Source organism: Salmo salar, chromosome ssa12, assembly GCF_905237065.1.
Source record: "Salmo salar chromosome ssa12, Ssal_v3.1, whole genome shotgun sequence".
In the NCBI taxonomy this organism is placed as follows: Eukaryota; Metazoa; Chordata; class Actinopteri; order Salmoniformes; family Salmonidae; genus Salmo; species Salmo salar.
The window spans coordinates 10038963-10055000 of NC_059453.1; the positions used below are offsets into that span (position 1 = coordinate 10038963).

A 16038-nucleotide genomic window follows, 5' to 3' on the forward strand; every position below is an offset into this window, starting at 1 on the left:
CTCCACCTTGCCCTGAGTACCTTAATCCCCCTCTACCCTGCTCTGAGTACCTTAACCCTACTCTACCCTGCTCTGAGTACCTTAATCTGAGTACCTTTATCACACTCTACCCTGCCCTGAGTACCTTAATCAACCTCTACCCTGCCCTGAGTACCTTCATCACCCTTTACCCTGCCCTGAGTACCTTCATCACCCTTTACCCTGCCCTGAGTACCTTCATCACCCTTTACCCTGCCCTGAGTACCTTCATCACCCTTTACCCTGCTCTGAGTACCTTCATCACCCTTTACCCTGCCCTGAGTACCTTCATCACCCTTTACCCTGCCCTGAGTACCTTCATCACCCTTTACCCTGCTCTGAGTACCTTCATCACCCTTTACCCTGCTCTGAGTACCTTCATCACCCTTTACCCTGCTCTGAGTACCTTCATCACCCTTTACCCTGCTCTGAGTACCTTCCTCACCGTCTACTCTGCTGCTGTAGAGAAGCTTTAAGACGTTGTTGTTTGAATTTCATACTGCCATTTAAGACAGGGTGGTCTCCCCTCACAGTAAACACTATCCTACTGTCTAGGACTGTATCACTCATACTGCCCTTTAAGACAGGGTGGTCTCCCCTCACAGTAAACACTATCCTACTGTCTAGGACTGTATCACTCATACTGCCATTTAAGACAGGGTGGTCTCCCCTCACAGTAAACACTATCCTACTGTCTAGGACTGTATCACTCATACTGCCCTTTAAGACAGGGTGGTCTCCCCTCACAGTAAACACTATCCTACTGTCTAGGACTGTATCACTCATACTGCCCTTTAAGACAGGGTGGTCTCCCCCTCACAGTAAACACTATCCTACTGTCTAGGACTGTATCACTCATACTGCCATTTAAGACAGGGTGGTCTCCCCTCACAGTAAACACTATCCTACTGTCTAGGACTGTATCACTCATACTGCCCTTTAAGACAGGGTGGTCTCCCCTCACAGTAAACACTATACTACTGTCTAGGACTGTATCACTCATACTGCCCTTTAAGACAGGGTGGTCTCCCCTCACAGTAAACACTATACTACTGTCTAGGACTGTATCACTCATACTGCCCTTTAAGACAGGGTGGTCTCCCCTCACAGTAAACACTATCCTACTGTCTAGGACTGTATCACTCATACTGCCCTTTAAGACAGGGTGGTCTCCCCTCACAGTAAACACTATCCTACTGTCTAGGACTGTATCACTCATACTGCCCTTTAAGACAGGGTGGTCTCCCCCTCACAGTAAACACTATCCTACTGTCTAGGACTGTATCACTCATACTGCCCTTTAAGACAGGGTGGTCTCCCCCTCACAGTAAACACTATCCTACTGTCTAGGACTGTATCACTCATACTGCCCTTTAAGACAGGGTGGTCTCCCCTCACAGTAAACACTATCCTACTGTCTAGGACTGTATCACTCATACTGCCCTTTAAGACAGGGTGGTCTCCCCCTCACAGTAAACACTATCCTACTGTCTAGGACTGTATCACTCATACTGCCCTTTAAGACAGGGTGGTCTCCCCTCACAGTAAACACTATCCTACTGTCTAGGACTGTATCACTCATACTGCCCTTTAAGACAGGGTGGTCTCCCCCTCACAGTAAACACTATCCTACTGTCTAGGACTGTATCACTCATACTGCCCTTTAAGACAGGGTGGTCTCCCCCTCACAGTAAACACTATCCTACTGTCTAGGACTGTATCACTCATACTGCCCTTTAAGACAGGGTGGTCTCCCCCTCACAGTAAACACTATCCTACTGTCTAGGACTGTATCACTCATACTGCCCTTTAAGACAGGGTGGTCTCCCCTCACAGTAAACACTATCCTACTGTCTAGGACTGTATCACTCATACTGCCCTTTAAGACAGGGTGGTCTCCCCTCACAGTAAACACTATCCTACTGTCTAGGACTGTATCACTCATACTGCCCTTTAAGACAGGGTGGTCTCCCCTCACAGTAAACACTATCCTACTGTCTAGGACTGTATCACTCATACTGCCCTTTAAGACAGGGTGGTCTCCCCTCACAGTAAACACTATCCTACTGTCTAGGACTGTATCACTCATACTGCCCTTTAAGACAGGGTGGTCTCCCCCTCACAGTAAACACTATCCTACTGTCTAGGACTGTATCACTCATACTGCCCTTTAAGACAGGGTGGTCTCCCCTCACAGTAAACACTATCCTACTGTCTAGGACTGTATCACTCATACTGCCCTTTAAGACAGGGTGGTCTCCCCCTCACAGTAAACACTATCCTACTGTCTAGGACTGTATCACTCATACTGCCCTTTAAGACAGGGTGGTCTCCCCTCACAGTAAACACTATCCTACTGTCTAGGACTGTATCACTCATACTGCCCTTTAAGACAGGGTGGTCTCCCCTCACAGTAAACACTATCCTACTGTCTAGGACTGTATCACTCATACTGCCCTTTAAGACAGGGTGGTCTCCCCTCACAGTAAACACTATCCTACTGTCTAGGACTGTATCACTCATACTGCCATTTAAGACAGGGTGGTCTCCCCTCACAGTAAACACTATCCTACTGTCTAGGACTGTATCACTCATACTGCCCTTTAAGACAGGGTGGTCTCCCCCTCACAGTAAACACTATCCTACTGTCTAGGACTGTATCACTCATACTGCCCTTTAAGACAGGGTGGTCTCCCCTCACAGTAAACACTATCCTACTGTCTAGGACTGTATCACTCATACTGCCCTTTAAGACAGGGTGGTCTCCCCCTCACAGTAAACACTATCCTACTGTCTAGGACTGTATCACTCATACTGCCCTTTAAGACAGGGTGGTCTCCCCCTCACAGTAAACACTATCCTACTGTCTAGGACTGTATCACTCATACTGCCCTTTAAGACAGGGTGGTCTCCCCTCACAGTAAACACTATCCTACTGTCTAGGACTGTATCACTCATACTGCCCTTTAAGACAGGGTGGTCTCCCCTCACAGTAAACACTATCCTACTGTCTAGGACTGTATCACTCATACTGCCCTTTAAGACAGGGTGGTCTCCCCTCACAGTAAACACTATCCTACTGTCTAGGACTGTATCACTCATACTGCCCTTTAAGACAGGGTGGTCTCCCCCTCACAGTAAACACTATACTACTGTCTAGGACTGTATCACTCATACTGCCATTTAAGACAGGGTGGTCTCCCCTCACAGTAAACACTATCCTACTGTCTAGGACTGTATCACTCATACTGCCCTTTAAGACAGGGTGGTCTCCCCTCACAGTAAACACTATCCTACTGTCTAGGACTGTATCACTCATACTGCCCTTTAAGACAGGGTGGTCTCCCCCTCACAGTAAACACTATCCTACTGTCTAGGACTGTATCACTCATACTGCCCTTTAAGACAGGGTGGTCTCCCCTCACAGTAAACACTATCCTACTGTCTAGGACTGTATCACTCATACTGCCCTTTAAGACAGGGTGGTCTCCCCTCACAGTAAACACTATCCTACTGTCTAGGACTGTATCACTCATACTGCCCTTTAAGACAGGGTGGTCTCCCCTCACAGTAAACACTATCCTACTGTCTAGGACTGTATCACTCATACTGCCCTTTAAGACAGGGTGGTCTCCCCTCACAGTAAACACTATCCTACTGTCTAGGACTGTATCACTCATACTGCCCTTTAAGACAGGGTGGTCTCCCCTCACAGTAAACACTATACTACTGTCTAGGACTGTATCATTCATATTGGTTTATTGTTGTATTTATAGATTGGTTCATCTTGCTAAGTTTTACCTTGTTTTTATATTTTGCGTCCTGACTGTGTGCTTTATTGTATTGTGAAGGGGGGTGGAATTGGAAAAGAAGGCACTCTGGGATCCTAGGATGTGCAAAAAAACACAGCTTTACAAAAGTGTCTCTACACCAATGGGATCCATCCTGAAGTGCAGCTTATAGGGCATTATCGGTGATATATGTTAGCAAAAGACATTGGAAAGACAACTTCATGGTTGAAAAGAAGTTGAAATTACATCCAATTTTGCTCACAGAGATTGTTGTTGTGTGTAGATTTGTATACAGGAATATCTCATTGTAGCCTACAGATGGCCTCGAAATGAATTTCCATTCAAATTGACAATAAAGTTTTGTATGGTATATTATATTGCATCACAGCCTGTATAGTATCCTACTCCCTCTCCACTAAAAGCTGGCTTCAGTCTAGGCACAAGGAGAGGAGGACAGGAGAGAGAGCGAGAGAGAGAGAAGCCAAGCATAGTGCGCCTGACGCAGTGAGATACGGATAGAAGACAGAGAGGCAGAGAACAGAACGGAACAGAAGAGAAGAGAGAGCGCTGCATGCGCGAGACAGTGTCGGTGGAACGACAGCTCATCTCGCAGCAGCTGTCTGTCGGATGCCGTGGTTGACACTGCACAGCCTTGAGACGTGATGCTGGATATTCCCGTGGAGATCAGCAGCTGCTACTGCTGCTCTCCTCCTTGAAAGAGAGAGAGGGAGAGATAAAGGAGAGGAGCGAGAGAGAGAGACATATAGAGGAGAGGAAAGAGAACGGGAAGGGAAGAGCGTGTCACAGAAGCGACAGAAGGGGTTTTGGGTGATATCTGAGATGAATCGCTAACCGTACGGTCAGATTTCTAACCGTTTCGCCGTTTTCACACCAGGTAACTGACATGGATTCATGCTGTTATGTTCTATTCGCTGTCTATTCCGTTTCTATACCGTTCTGTCTTCAATAGTGAGGGGGTTGCTTTGCACGGATAACTTTACTTGTCTGTAGGCTACCAAAGCAGACATTGATGTATACGGAAGCGCATGTTTCCCCCCTGACTGAGGCAACTCGTTAATGCTGTACTGTACAGAGCTTGTGAGGGATTGGATTTGTGGACAGGATTGTTTTTCTGTTCATACATCGTGTAGCCAATAGATTGTAGCCTATGCATTCTGTAGGTAATGTGTCTTTAGGCTGCGGTCTGAGAGGGCAGTCCGGGTTTCATTTTATCAAATCAAATAGCTAATCAGATTCATTGATTTGATCCAACTGCTAAAGAAATGGCACACATGGAGATCAATTCATTCGATAGATTGTCAGCCTATTGCCTCTATGTAAAGGCGAGATAATGCCAGTTTTAACCTATGGAATAATGACGGTTTAGGCTAATGGCTACACTTTGATTCACGTGGGCTCAAAGGACATTCACTAGGCCTACCTGAAATTATAGACTACATAACTGGCTAAGGTATGCTAATGTAGCCAAACTATAGTTGGTGACCTAAGAAAGATGCATGAAAGAAGGCTAAACTTTATAAAACATGGGGTTTGAAGTTGTCACATATTTCAATGACTAACGTTCCAGACGTGTGTTGTTGTCTGGTTTAGAATGTTTTCGAATGTGGACCGGGGACCAGGGGATGATAATGGTTTAGAATGTTTAGAATGTGGACCGGGGACCAGGGGGTGATAATGGTTTAGAATGTTTAGAATGTGGACCGGGGACCAGGGGGTGATAATGGTTTAGAATGTTTAGAATGTGGACCGGGGACCAGGGGGTGATAATGGTTTAGAATGTTTAGAATGTGGACCGGGGACCAGGGGTCCTGATAATGGTTTAGAATGTTTAGAATGTGGACCGGGGACCAGGGGGTGATAATGGTTTAGAATGTGGACCGGGGACCAGGGGGTGATAATGGTTTAGAATGTTTAGAATATGGACCGGGGACCAGGGGGTGATAATGGTTTAGAATGTTTAGAATGTGGCCCGGGGACCAGGGGGTGATCATGTTTTAGAATGTGGACCGGGGACCAGGGGGTGATAATGGTTTAGAATGTTTAGAATGTGGACCAGGGACCAGGGGGTGATCATGTTATTTTAGAATGTGGACTGGGGACCAGGGGGTGATAATGGTTTAGAATGTGGGTTTAGAATGTGGACCGGGGACCAGGGGGTGATAATGGTTTAGAATGTTTAGAATGTGGACCGGGGACCAGGGGGTGCCTGTATGATGTGATAATGGTTTAGAATGTTTAGAATATGGACCGGGGACCAGGGGGTGATAATGGTTTAGAATGTTTAGAATGTGGACCGGGGACCAGGGGGTGCCTGTATGACGTGATAATGGTTTAGAATGTTTAGAATATGGACCGGGGACCAGGGGGTGATAATGGTTTAGAATGTTTAGAATGTGGACCGGGGACCAGGGGGTGATAATGGTTTAGAATGTTTAGAATGTGGACCGGGGACCAGGAGGTGATAATGGTTTAGAATGTTTAGAATGTGGACCGGGGACCAGGGGGTGATCATGGTTTAGAATGTGGACCGGGGACCAGGGGGTGATAATGGTTTAGAATGTTTAGAATGTGGACCGGGGACCAGGGGGTGATAATGGTTTAGAATGTTTAGAATGTGGACCAGGGACCAGGGGGTGATCATGGTTTAGAATGTGGACCGGGGACCAGGGGGTGATAATGGTTTAGAATGTTGGACCAGGGACCAGGGGGTGATAATGGTTTAGAATGTGGACCGGGGACCAGGTGGTGGTAATGGTTTAGAATGTTTAGAATGTGGACCGGGGACCAGGGGGTGATAATGGTTTAGAATGTGTGGACCGGGGACCAGGGGGTGATAATGGTTTAGAATGTAGATGGGACCAGGGACCAGGGGCCTGTGATAATGGTTTAATGTTTAGAATGTTGAATGGACCGGGGACCAGGGGGTGATAATGGTTTAGAATGTTTAGAATGTGGACCGGGGACCAGGGGGTGATAATGGTTTAGAATGTTTAGAATGTGGACCGGGGACCAGGGGGTGATAATGGTTTAGAATGTTTAGAATGTGGACCGGGGACCAGGGGGTGATAATGGTTTAGAATGTTTATAATGTGGACCAGGGACCAGGGGGTGAAAATGGTTTAGAATGTGGACCGGGGACCAGGTGGTGATAATGGTTTAGAATGTTTAGAATGTGGACCAGGGACCAGGGGGTGATAATGGTTTAGAATGTGGACCGGGGACCAGGGGGTGCATGTTGTATGTGGCCATGCAGCACCCTTTGTCCACCCCGTTATCCTGAGTGGCTCATATTTAGACTGCACAGGATGCACATGCACTATGGTGGGGGCAGACTCCTAGCCTACATGTTGATCCAGCAGTAGTCCAGGACCTTGGACAGCTCCTTCTGTCTCTCTCCCACCTAAGGTCACCTTCTATGCTATAGATTTTATTTAACTGTTTATTCTTTTTACAGTTTGTTTTATTAATGGAAATGTTTTCATTTGTTAAGGGAACCGTCTTTTGAAGTGGTAAATGTTTACCTTTTCTATGTAACTTCACCAGTTTTCTTGGGTTAAAAGACTTGAAGACTGTCTGTAAAAAAAAAAACGTTTTTAAAATGTCCCTAACGGACAATATCATTATGCTACAGTATCATCACTTGGCAGTTGGAACTGTGATGAGGCTTAGGGTTTTAACAGTCACCACCCCTGGGCAGCACATGCACCTAAAGCAGGGGTGTCCAACTCATTTCCCCCTGGGGGCAGCATTCGGTCTTCAACGATGTCCAGAGGGCCGCACTGAAAATGGATTATATTTCCTCGCCTTCAAAATGTGCAAAAAATTGCCCCCCATCTATCGTTTTTGGAATTGGCGATGCTCCTTGACATTCCGGTGATTTATTCAGGATGAACATGTAATTCTGGTTTTAGACATTTTCAAGTATATTGAGTTTGTTTTCCCCCTAAAAAACCAAATGAGAAACACCCGCTGGCCGGATTGGACAATATCTTTGACCCCTGACCTAAAGCGTCCCTGAGGTGTGTGTGTCATCTAGCCCCCTGGTCAAACACACACACACACCACTCAATGACACTACGGTGTGTGTGTGTGTCTCTCTCTCTGTGTGTGTGTGTGTGTGTGTGTCTCTCTCTGTGTGTGTGTGTGTGTGTGTCTCTCTGTGTGTATGTGTGTGTGTGTGTGTGTGTGTGTGTGTCTGTGTCTCTCTCTCTCTCTCTCTCTGTTTGTGTGTGTGTGTTTGCTTGTGTCTCTGTGTGTGTGTGTGTGTTTGTGTCTGTGTGTGTGTGTGTGTTTGTTTGTGTCTGTGTGTGTGAGTGTGTTTGTTTGTCTCTCTGTGTGTGTGTGTGTGTGTGTTTGTTTGTGTCTCTCTTTGTGTGTGCGTGTGTGTGTGTGTGTGTGTTTGTTTGTTTGTGTCTCTGTCTGTGTGTGTGTTTGTTTGTGTCTCTGTGTCTGTGTGAGTTTGTTTATTTGTGTCTCTGTGTGTGTGTTTGTGTGTCTGTGTGTGTGTGTTTGTGTCTCTCTCTGTGTGTGTTTGTGTGTGTTAATGTGTTGTTATACAGGCAGTTAATCCTGAGGGTTGTGCTGTAGCTACAGTCTGAGGTAACGGTTGTTGTTACTGGCATTGAGTCCCACGAGGCGTGGTCTACTAACTGAGTGTGTGTGTCCATGGTCTGCTAACTGTGTGTGTGTGTGTGTGTGTGTGTGTGTGTGTGTGTGTGTGTGTGTGTGTGTGTGTGTGTGTGTGTGTGTGTGTGTGTGTGTGTGTGTGTGTGTGTGTGTGTGTGCTGTCTCCATGGTCTACTAACTGAGTGTGTGTGTGTGTGTGTGTGTGTGTGTGTGTGTGTGTGTGTGTGTGTGTGTGTGTGTGTGTCCATGGTCTATTAACTGAATGTGTATGTGTGTGTCCATGGTCTAACAGAGGTTTTCCGCTGAGTAACTCTGCCATTGGCTGCGCACCAAAACGCCCTTCTCTGCTCTCCATATCTCTACACCGGTAATGAACGGAACGATCAGACAACACACTGTAAAAACGTTCATGGAGATCAATAGCCCTGTAACATCAGTTAGTGTAATAACACCAGTTAGTGTAATAACACCGGTTAGTGTAATAACACCGGTTAGTGTAATTACACCGGTTAGTGTAATTACACCGGTTAGTGTAATTACACCGGTTAGTGTAATAACACCGGTTAGTGTACATACACCGGTTAGTGTAATTACACCGGTTAGTGTAATTACACCGGTTAGTGTAATAACACCGGTTAGTGTAATAACACCAGTTAGTGTAATAACACCAGTTAGTGTAATAACACCAGTTAATATAATAACACCAGTTAGTGTAATTACACCAGTTAGTGTAACCGGTGTTATTACCTTAACAAGTGTTATTACATTAACCGTTGTTACAAGCCATTCTCCAATTCAATATTGTTTATGCTCATTCTGAGAGGTAATTATCACATTGATTCCACACACACACACACACACACACACACACACACACACACACACACACACACACACACACACACACACACACACTCTAAAGCCTTTCCAGCAGGCAACACACTGAGTTTCAAGCCTCCAAACTCACAAGACAGTATTCCCTGTGGGCCGTTCGTTAGCGGCGTTGGGAGATTGCTTGTGAATGTGTGTGAGTGATTGCTATGCACTGGCTTGTAATAAAGAAGGTATTGCTTGTATAAAGAAGAAGAGGGGGAGAGAGGAGAGTAAGAAGAGAAGAGAAAAAGGTCCTCTCTCCCTCCCTCTATTTTTCTCTTTCTATCTCTCTGCAATGCTGAACAGAGAGGGTGTGGAGTAGCAACAAGATATCTTTCTATCTCTCTGCAATGCTGAACAGAGAGGGTGTGGAGTAGCAACAAGATATCTTTCTATCTCTCTGCAATGCTGAACAGAGAGGGTGTGGAGTAGCAACAAGATATCTTTCTATCTCTCTACAATGCTGAACAGAGAGGGTGTGGAGTAGCAACAAGATATCTTTCTATCTCTCTGCAATGCTGAACAGAGAGGGTGTGGAGTAGCAACAAGATATCTTTCTATCTCTCTGCAATGCTGAACAGAGAGGGTGTGGAGTAGCAACAAGATATCTTTCTATCTCTCTACAATGCTGAACAGAGAGGGTGTGGAGTAGCAACAAGATATCTTTCTATCTCTCTACAATGCTGAACTGAGAGGGTGTCGAGTAGCATCAAACATTTAGAAATTGACTTCAGCATCCAACGTTTGTCCGTAGGGGAATAAATGTTGATTTTTGACAATTATGTTTCGGCATTCATTCTGATTGGTACATATAGGTAGAGATAAAGTGATGAGGTAACAGGATAGATAATAGACAGTAGCAGCAGTCTATGTGATGAGGTAACAGGATAAATAATAGACAGTAGCAGTAGTCTATGTGATGAGGTAACAGGATAGATAATAGACAGTAACAGCAGTCTATGTGATGAGGTAACAGGATAGATAATAGACAGTAGCAGCAGTCTATGTGATGAGGTAACAGGATAAATAATAGACAGTAGCAGTAGTCTATGTGATGAGGTAACAGGATAGATAATAGACAGTAACTGCAGTGTATGTGATGAGGTAACAGGATAGATAATAGACAGTAGCAGCAGTCTATGTGATGAGGTAACAGGATAGATAATAGACAGTAACAGCAGTCTATGTGATGAGGTAACAGGATAGATAATAGACAGTAGCAGCAGTCTATGTGATGAGGTAACAGGATAGATAATAGACAGTAACTGCAGTGTATGTGATGAGGTAACAGGATAGATAATAGACAGTAGCAGCAGTCTATGTGATGAGGTAACAGGATAGATAATAGACAGTAGCAGCAGTCTATGTGATGAGGTAACAGGATAGATAATAGACAGTAGCAGCAGTCTATGTGATGAGGTAACAGGATAGATAATAGACAGTAGCAGCAGTCTATGTGATGAGGTAACAGGATAGATAATAGACAGTAGCAGCAGTCTATGTGATGAGGTAACAGGATAAATAATAGACAGTAGCAGTAGTCTATGTGATGAGGTAACAGGATAGATAATAGACAGTAGCAGCAGTCTATGTGATGAGGTAACAGGATAGATAATAGACAGTAGCAGTAGTCTATGTGATGAGGTAACAGGATAGATAATAGACAGTAGCAGTAGTCTATGTGATGAGGTAACAGGATAGATAATAGACAGTAGCAGCAGTCTATGTGATGAGGTAACAGGATAGATAATAGACAGTAACAGCAGTCTATGTGATGAGGTAACAGGATAGATAATAGACAGTAGCAGCAGTCTATGTGATGAGGTAACAGGATAAATAATAGACAGTAGCAGTAGTCTATGTGATGAGGTAACAGGATAGATAATAGACAGTAGCAGCAGTCTATGTGATGAGGTAACAGGATAGATAATAGACAGTAGCAGCAGTCTATGTGATGAGGTAACAGGATAAATAATAGACAGTAGCAGTAGTCTATGTGATGAGGTAACAGGATAGATAATAGACAGTAACAGCAGTCTATGTGATGAGGTAACAGGATAGATAATAGACAGTAGCAGCAGTCTATGTGATGAGGTAACAGGATAAATAATAGACAGTAGCAGTAGTCTATGTGATGAGGTAACAGGATAGATAATAGACAGTAACAGCAGTCTATGTGATGAGGTAACAGGATAGATAATAGACAGTAGCAGCAGTCTATGTGATGAGGTAACAGGATAGATAATAGACAGTAACTGCAGTGTATGTGATGAGGTAACAGGATAGATAATAGACAGTAGCAGCAGTCTATGTGATGAGGTAACAGGATAGATAATAGACAGTAGCAGCAGTGTATGTGATGAGGTAACAGGATAGATAATAGACAGTAGCAGCAGTGTATGTGATGTGCAGGGGTACGAGGTAATTGAGGTAGATATGTACATATAGGTAGCGAGGGCTTTGGTGCCCTAGCAGAGGGCCCTGGTGCCCTGGCTGAGGGCCCTGGTGCCCTGGCTGAGGGCCCTGGTGCCCTGCCTGAGGGCCCTGGTGCCCTGGCTGAGGGCCCTGGTGCCCTGGCAGAGGGCCCTGGTGCCCTGGCAGAGGGCCCTGGTGCCCTGGCAGAGGGCCCTGGTGCCCTGTCAGAGGGCCCTGGTGCCCCGGCAGAGGGCCCTGGTGCCCCGGCAGAGGACCCTGGTGCCCCGGCAGAGGGCCCTGGTGCCCCGGCAGAGGGCCTTGGTGCCCTGGCAGAGGGCCCTGGTGCCCTGGCAGAGGGCCTTGGTGCCCTAGCACCAAAGTAAGAGTTAGGGTTAGGGTTTTTCTCCCCCTCTGTATCTGTATCTATCTCTCTGTCTCTCTCTCTGTCTCTCTCTCTGTATCTCACTCTGTGTCTCACTCTGTCTCTCTCTCTCTCTCTCTCTCTCTCTCTCTCTCTCTCTCTCTCTCTCTCTCTCAGTGGTGTGTGTACATTGAGTCAGCTAGTTTGTATGCCAGATGCCTGTACTTCACTCCCTGGAGCTGGAAGGAGGAGAGGAGGAGGAGAGACAGATCGTGGTAGAGATACATAGAGAGAGAGAGACACAGAGAGAGAGACACAGAGAGAGAGAGAGACAGACAGACAGACAGACAGACAGACAGACAGACAGACAGACAGACAGACAGACAGACAGACAGAGAAGGGGGGTCCCCCTCTGTGAATTCTGTTATTTTGCAATAGAGAGCTAGCCTGTACATCCTAAATGTCCCGTCTATCACATACTGTAGCTCAGATAGAGATGGACAGAAATAGGGATGGAGATATAGAGGGAAAGAGAGAAAGAGGGAGAGAGACAGAGGGAGAGATAGAGGGAAAGACAGAGGGATAGAGAGAAAGAGGGAGAGAGACAGAGGGAAAGACAGAGGGATAGAGAGAAAGAGAGAGATTGAGACAGAGGGAGTGAGAGAAAGACCTGTAGGGCTCAGTTGGTAGAGCAAGGAGCTTGCAACACCAGGGTTGTTGGTTTGATTCCCACGGGGGACCAGAACAAGAACGTACCGAAATGTATGTACTCACTACTATTAAGTCCCTTTGGATAACAGTGTCTGCTAAGTTACTCAAATGTCAAGTGATAGAGAGATTGATGTTGGAGGGTTAGGTGAAGTGGTGGATGGAGAGGTGGCGGGTTAGGTGAAGTGGTGGATAGAGAGATGAAGGGTTAGGTGAAGTGGTGGATAGATGGATAGAGAGGTGGAGGGTTAGGTGAAGTGGTGGATAGAGAGGTGAAGGGTTAGGTGAAGTGGTGGATAGATGGATGGATAGAGAGGTGGAGGGTTAGGTGAAGTGGTGGATAGATGGATAGAGAGGTGGAGGGTTAGGTGAAGTGGTGGATAGATGATAGAGGTGGAGGGTTAGGTGAAGTGGTGGATAGAGAGGTGAAGGGTTAGGTGAAGTGGTGGATAGATGGATAGAGAGGTGGAGGGTTAGGTGAAGTGATGGATAGAGAGGTGGAGGGTTAGGTGAAGTGGTGGATAGAGAGGTGGAGGGTTAGGTGAAGTGGTGGATAGATGGATAGAGAGAGAGATGGAGGGTTAGATGAAGTGGTGGATAGATGGATAGAGAGAGATGGAGGGTTAGATGAAGTGGTGGATAGATGGATAGAGAGAGAGATGGAGGGTTAGATGAAGTGGTGGATGGATGGATGGATAGAGAGAGAGATGGAGGGTTAGATGAAGTGGTGGATAGATGGATAGAGAGAGAGATGGAGGGTTAGGTGAAGTGGTGGATAGATGGATAGAGAGAGAGAAAGACACTCAGCAGTAGCTTCTGTCCAGAGGGGTGTGTGTGTGTGTGTGTGTGTGTGTGTGTGTGTGTGTGTGTGTGTGTGTGTGTGTGTGTGTGTGTGTGTGTGTGTGTGTGTGTGTGTGTGTGTGTGTGTGTGTGTGTGTGTGTGTGTGTGTGTGTGTGTGTGTGTGTGTGAGATTGATTGATGAGGAAGCTCCGTTTTCTTCTGAACCACATCCGAACCTCACTAAGGTGGTAATCAGTGGAGAGATAAAGCATCTTTCTGTAATTCTAGAATAATATCCACCAGCCATATCTCTAGACCTTGGCTCACTCTCCTTCTCTCTCGTTCCTCTTTAAACACATTATTATATCCATCCTCTCTGATCACTCGCTTTATAGTTTAGTCGTCATTAGATCTGTTTCCCAAAAGCCTTAAAATATCCAACACATCCAAATAATGGTACAGTTCTGTACACGACAGGAGTGAACACAACAGAACAGAAGGGTACAGTTGTCTACACGACAGGAGTGAACACAACAGAAGGGTACAGTTGTCTACACGACAGGAGTGAACAGAACAGAAGGGTATTTTACTGTCTCTATTTGTGGATGTGGATGATAGCACCACCACACACAGCTTCTGGTCTACAGTTTTGTTCCAGATGTCCACCCGTGACCTCACTATCCCATCATACGGCTGAAGTTCCTCAGAGTCACGATGTCACAATCACTCATTGACTGTTGACATTCTACTGGGCTAGTTCTAGAGCTGTGATGTCACAATCACTCATTGACTGTTGACATTCTACTGGGCTAGTTCTAGAGCTGTGATGTCACAATCACTCATTGACTGTTGACATTCTACTGGGCTAGTTCTAGAGCTGTGGTGTCACAATCACTCATTGACTGTTGACATTCTACTGGGCTAGTTCTAGAGCTGTGATGTCACAATCACTCATTGACTGTTGACATTCTGCTGGGCTAGTTCTAGAGCTGTGGTGTCACAATCACTCATTGACTGTTGACATTCTACTGGGCTAGTTCTAGAGCTATGATGTCACAAACAGGTCGTTGATTCTCTGTGATGTCATAATGGATCATACAGCCTTAGCCTGGCTAGCTGACTGACTGACTCTTGGAGTAGAAGTGTCCCTTGTGTGTTCGTTTGTCCGTCCGCCCGTCCTTCTGTCCTCTTTTCTGGAAAGCTTGGAGGGAGATTCTGTCCTGAATGGCTTCCCGTTCCCTCAAAAGTATAGGGAATAAGGTGTCATCTGGGACACTGTTTCACATGAAAGGCCCTGTGTTCCCTTGCTCTCTGGGACGATCCCTCTGAGGAGGTTCTCTCTCATTTTCTCTCAGAAGGGGGTTAGGCCTCCGTTTCATCTCAGAAGGGGGTCATCTGAATGGAAGGACGTTGGGTCTCCGTTTCATCTCAGAAGGGGGTCATCTGAATGGAAGGACGTTGGGTCTCCGTTTCATCTCAGAAGGGGGTCATCTGAATGGAAGGACGTTGGGTCTCCGTTTCATCTCAGAAGGGGGTCATCTGAATGGAAGGACGTTGGGTCTCCGTTTCATCTCAGAAGGGGGTCATCTGAATGGAAGGACGTTGGGTCTCCGTTTCATCTCAGAAGGGGGTCATCTGAATGGAAGGACGTTGGGTCTCCGTTTCATCTCAGAAGGGGTCATCTGAATGGAAGGACGTTGGGTCTCCGTTTCATCTCAGAAGGGGGTCATCTGAATGGAAGGACGTTGGGTCTCCGTTTCATCTCAGAAGGGGGGTCATCTGAATGGAAGGACGTTGGGTCTCCGTTTCATCTCAGAAGGGGGTCATCTGAATGGAAGGACGTTGGGTCTCCGTTTCATCTCAGAAGGGGGTCATCTGAATGGAAGGACGTTGGGTCTCCGTTTCATCTCAGAAGGGGGTCATCTGAATGGAAGGACGTTGGGTCTCCGTTTCATCTCAGAAGGGGTCATCTGAATGGAAGGACGTTGGGTCTCCGTTTCATCTCAGAAGGGGGTCATCTGAATGGAAGGACGTTGGGTCTCCGTTTCATCTCAGAAGGGGGTCATCTGAATGGAAGGACGTTGGGTCTCCGTTTCATCTCAGAAGGGGGTCATCTGAATGGAAGGACGTTGGGTCTCCGGTTCATCTCAGAAGGGGGTCATCTGAATGGAAGGACGTTGGGTCTCCGTTTCATCTCAGAAGGGGGTCATCTGAATGGAAGGACGTTGGGTCTCCGTTTCATCTCAGAAGGGGGTCATCTGAATGGAAGGACGTTGGGTCTCCGTTTCACAGCTGTGGACAGACATGCAACCGATTCATGCAGCGGTTCGGTGTATGTCTTCAGTTCTGTATCTGATGAGTTCTGTATCTACTGGCTGTTTTCAGCTCTGTTAACTCTCAACACTGACTGTCTGTTGACTTGGTCAGTCAACTCTTAACACTGA

General features: G+C 46.2%; 1 protein-coding gene across 1 annotated transcript in view; it reads left to right on the forward strand.

The window, feature by feature from the left end:
• The first annotated feature begins 4261 nt into the window (after nt 1-4261).
• The window catches only part of LOC106595844 (protein ELFN1), a 165843-nt gene continuing 154066 nt past the window's right edge, over nt 4262-16038 (forward strand). The window contains exon 1 of the mRNA XM_045690658.1: nt 4262-4704. The gene's annotated coding sequence lies outside the window, so the exon portion shown is untranslated. The remainder of the gene's footprint in view (nt 4705-16038) is intronic.